The 4,600-nt window shown below is 46.8% G+C and overlaps 1 long non-coding RNA gene across 1 annotated transcript; it reads left to right on the forward strand.

Annotated features, from left to right (window-relative positions):
- Nucleotides 1-449: 449 nt before the first annotated feature.
- LOC123431090 lies at nucleotides 450-937 on the forward strand. Its single transcript, XR_006623027.1, has 3 exons — nucleotides 450-515; nucleotides 604-713; nucleotides 863-937. It is a non-coding gene; the product is annotated as an uncharacterized LOC123431090 (long non-coding RNA).
- The last annotated feature ends 3,663 nt before the right edge of the window (nucleotides 938-4,600 follow it).

The raw sequence follows: 4,600 nt of genomic DNA on the forward strand, positions 1-4,600 counted from the left end.
CAAATCCCAATCCCTCTTTACCACATCCTGCTATTGCACAAGGGCCGCACGGTCTTGTTCAGCCACCAAACACAGGTATCATAAAACTGCAGTTCAGCAAAATGGTGTGTGTCACTGTTCCAATGTTGTTTGATTTTTTGTTTGGATGCTCTATTTGTTTACAGCGGCATTTCTAAAGCATCCAAGGACTCCTACAAGTGCGCCTCGCATTGACTATCAGTCTGCAGATTCTGAACATCTGATGAAAAGAATGCGTGTAGGCCAGCCAGATGAGGTATTTGGGTGAACGTGGACTTTGCCATAGTTTCTGCTCTTTGCTCATTTCTGTAACAACAGATTGATGAAGAAGTTTTGACACCTTACAAAACTACTTCAGGTGTCATTCTCTGGTGCAAGCCATCCTCCCAATGTTTACAGTCAAGAAGAGCTCCCCAAACAAGTTGTTCGCACACTCAATCAGGGTTCTAATGTTATGAGCCTGGATTTCCATCCTGTTCAACAAACTATTCTTCTAGGTACATGCTTCAAACACTTAGCTTGGTTCTTGAATTTTTTACTTTGTTAGTGCATATTGTGTATTTTAATATCTCTGCTGTAAAACAGTTGGAACAAATGTTGGTGACATCGGGATATGGGAAGTTGGTTCACGCGAAAGGATAGCACACAAGACATTTAAAGTTTGGGACATTGGCTCCTGTACCTTGCCATTGCAGGTCATTATTTGAATGATAAATTCTTGGACCTATTTTATTCCGTTTTGTTAGCCACTTCTAATGTGCTGTAAGCCTGCAATTAGCAGCATTCTGACTTATATTGTGAGTTCTGAACTTCTAATGCATAAAATGTGTTGTTCTTTGTTCAGGCTGCACTAATGAAAGATGCTGCAATATGTGTCAATAGGTGTCTGTGGAGCCCTAATGGAAATATTCTAGGTATGGAAACAGGCAGTTCAGCTGCATTATTAATACGCGCCATTTTTCAATAAAAATATAGCATTTGGGCATCGTTTTGTGCTCGGGAGTGCATATCATTTGGGCATGCTTCTCTGCTCAGCTGCTAAATGTTGTAAACAAATTTGCAGAACGGGATGAATCTGAAAAACTAAAGACCTGGAGGAGGGGAGGAGGAGGGGACTCCGGCGGCGTCGGGCGGGGGGGGCGGCGGGGGCCGGGGCGGGCGGCACCTCGTCGTCCGGCGGCTGGCGGCGGGGGCCGGGGCGGGCGGCGCGGCGAGGGCCCGAGCCGGAGGGGGCGGCGCACGGCGGCGCGGGGCCGACGCACGGCGGCGCGGGGCCGGCGAGGGGCGGGGCCGGCGAGGGGCGGGGCGGCGCAGTGCGGGGGAGAGAGTATGCGCGGGAGGGTGAGAGAGAGAACGGTGAGAGAGAGAAGTTAAGAGAGGTTGGCACGGGGGGATAAGGCACTTTTCTTTGCCCTCTGCCAGCTGTCGGCAAAGACAGCCCCCGTTTTTTTTTCCTGGTCGAGGCGGCGACTGTGTTAGCCCCTATGCCATCAGCCTTTCTATGCCGACAGCTTTTTTTGTCCTTTGCCATCAGCTGGCTACCGGCTTAGATAAAGCGGACGGTAGAGATTTTATTTGCCGTCAGCCCCTCCTATGCCGTCAGCTTTCATTTTGGCTGAGGGCAAAGTCTCTTTTCCGTCAGCCCCGTGAAATTGCTGACGGCAAAGCTTAAAGCTGTTGGCAAACTAGCAGATTCGAGTAGTGTTGGTCATCATAATTGTCATAAACAATAAATGAACCAAATAGTTATGAAAAGATAATATATACCACATCTGAATCATAGACAGGACGAGGGCCGACGGGGGTGGATACCAAAACCATCGCACTATATAATAACAAGGAATAATAAAAGTAAGAAAATTAGACAAGTATCTATCTGAAGTCAGCATTTTTTTCTTTCAGGAAGAAGATAAGAACAAGAGGCTCACCACGGTGGTGCCGACGACGAGATTGGCGCGGGCGATCGACGACGGTGAAGACGGGGCGGGGACGGGGCGTGACGGACCGCTAAATCTAGACAAGTCTCGTTGAAAATGGAGCTCGGAGGTCGAGTTTCGAGAGGAGAAAGCTAAACTAGTGTGGCTCGGGCATTTCATCGAACACCTCATGTGCATATGAGGTGAAATAGAGCACCCAAATGCCCTCCCCTCGCCGGCTCGACAAAAACAGAGCACTGTGGAGTGCTCTGCCGTGGCGGTGGGTATATATGTAGGCAAGTTATTTGTCCCGGTTCGTGGCATGAACCGGGACTAAAGGTTGTGGGCCAGCAACGAGGACCATTGGTCCTGGTTCGTGGCTCGAACCGGGATAAATGGTTCCACACGAACCGGGACCAATGCCCACGAGGCCCCGGCCGGCCCCCTGGGCTCACGAACCGGGTCTAATACCCCCATTGGTCCCGGTTCTTGAAGAACCGGAACTAATGGGTTGGCGAGGGCCGAACGGTAGCCCTGTTTTCTACTAGTGTATGTTCTTGACCTCCAAATTATCGATCCCAAGACCGCCTTGTTCTTTCGGTCGATAGACAATATCCCACCGAGAAAGGCTGTTTTTTCTTTTGACTTCACTACTTTGCCAAAAGAAATGGGATCTATAGAAGTCCAACCTTTTCCGTACCCCAATAGGTATGTGAAAAAAGGATAGAAGGAACATTGGCATGCTCGCTCTTGTGGAAGTTTATCTTCAATCCATAAAGTTGTTCAAACAAACAAAGGACCAATTTCATATTTCAGGCAATTGCAACATCATGTTCATGAATAAAATAGTGTCATCAGCGTACTGTAAAATGGATACACCATCATCAATGAGATGTGGGACAAGTCCGCCTACCAAGCCTTCCTGCTTTGCTCTCCCAATCATAATTGCCAACATATCCGCAACTATATTAAAGAGGAGAGGGGACATTAGATCCCCCTGCCGCAGCCCTTTGTGTGTTTGGAAGTAATGGCCAATGTCATCATAGACCTTAATTCCAACGCTCCCCTTTTGTACGAAGGATTATACGAGTTTTCTCCACAAGTCATCAAACCCTTTCATATGTAATGCTTGCTGCAGGAAAGGCCATTTTACCTTATCATACGCTTTCTCGAAATCCACTTTGAAGATAACCCAGTCTAGTTTCTTTCAGTGAATTTCATGCAGTGTTTCATGAAGGACCACCACACCCTCAAGTATGTTTCTGCCCGGCATGAAAGTCATTTAACTCGGTTGCACTACATCGTGTGCAACCTGTGTCAACCTGTTCGTACCGACCTTAGTGAATATCTTGAAACTCACATTCAGGAGGCAAAATCGAACAAAGCAGATCAATGCGCACAACCCCTTCCTTCTTTGGCAACAACGTGATCGTTCCAAACTTAAGGTGGAACAACTGTAACTGCCCGTTCAATAGAAGATGGAACATCGGAAGTAAATCATCCTTAATAATGTGCCAGCACTTTCTATAAAATTCAGCCGGGAACCCCTCCGGTTTTGCCGCCTTGTTATTATTCATCTGCGCAATCGCTTCAAAAACCTCTTTCTCCGAAAAAGGCTCTGAGAGAACCTCATTATCGGCCACACAGAGTTGAGGTATGTAATCGACCCTTTGCTCATCCATAGACATGTAACTGTCGTCATGAGCACCCAACAGTGTTCATAATAGTCAGAAATATACAGTTTTAGGTTCTCAGTTCCTAAAATTGTACCTTCATCTTGTTCAAGCTGGAAAATTATTTTCTTTCTATGTTTCGATTGGCAATCAAGTGGAAATATTGTGTGTTATCATCACCCTCAACTACATGATGCACTTTAGCCCTTAGTGCCCACTTCAACTCCTCCTCTCTCAGAAGTTATTTCAGCTTCTGTTCAGCCTCGGACTTGGCAGCCCTGTCGTGTTGAAGGAGAACAGCCCCTTCGGCCTTGATATCAAGCTCATTTATAAGATTCAGGAGTCTCTCCTTTTCCACCTTATAAATCCCGCTTTCATGTTTTGCCCATCCCCTTAAGAATTGTCTTAAGTGTCTAACTTTATTCTGCCAAGTCTCCATAGTCGATTGCCCCGCCTTGACACGGTTCCACTCCATGGCTATCATGTTCAGAAAGCCCTCCCTCTCGAACCAAGCTAGTTCAAAGGAAAATACATTCTTATTCCCCCCGTGGGTTGCTTCTCCAGAATCCACAAGCAGCGGAGAATGATCGGAAATAGCTCGTTGCAAAGCTGTAACCGAGACGAGAGGGAACTTCTCCTCCAAATCCACACTGGTTAATACCCAGTCCAACTTCTCAAAAGTTAGGTTAGGTTACGCGTTTGCCCACATAAACTTCCTGCCCGAAAGTTCAATCTCCCAAAGATCTAAGCTTTTGATGATCGTATTAAACATAAATGACCATCTGATATCAAAGTTATCATTATTCTTTTCATGCCTTCGGTGAATGTAATTGAAATCACCCCCGACAAGAACCAGAAGTGTCTCGTTACCACAAACCCTGACTAAATCTGCTAAAAAGTCCATCTTGAGCTCCGGTTGGGCAGCACCATAGACTGCAACCAGCGCCCACTCGAACCCATCGTGCCTTGATCTTACCCTGAACTTGACTGCAA

This window comes from Hordeum vulgare, chromosome 2H, assembly GCF_904849725.1.
Source record: "Hordeum vulgare subsp. vulgare chromosome 2H, MorexV3_pseudomolecules_assembly, whole genome shotgun sequence".
NCBI classification, from domain to species: domain Eukaryota; kingdom Viridiplantae; phylum Streptophyta; class Magnoliopsida; order Poales; family Poaceae; genus Hordeum; species Hordeum vulgare.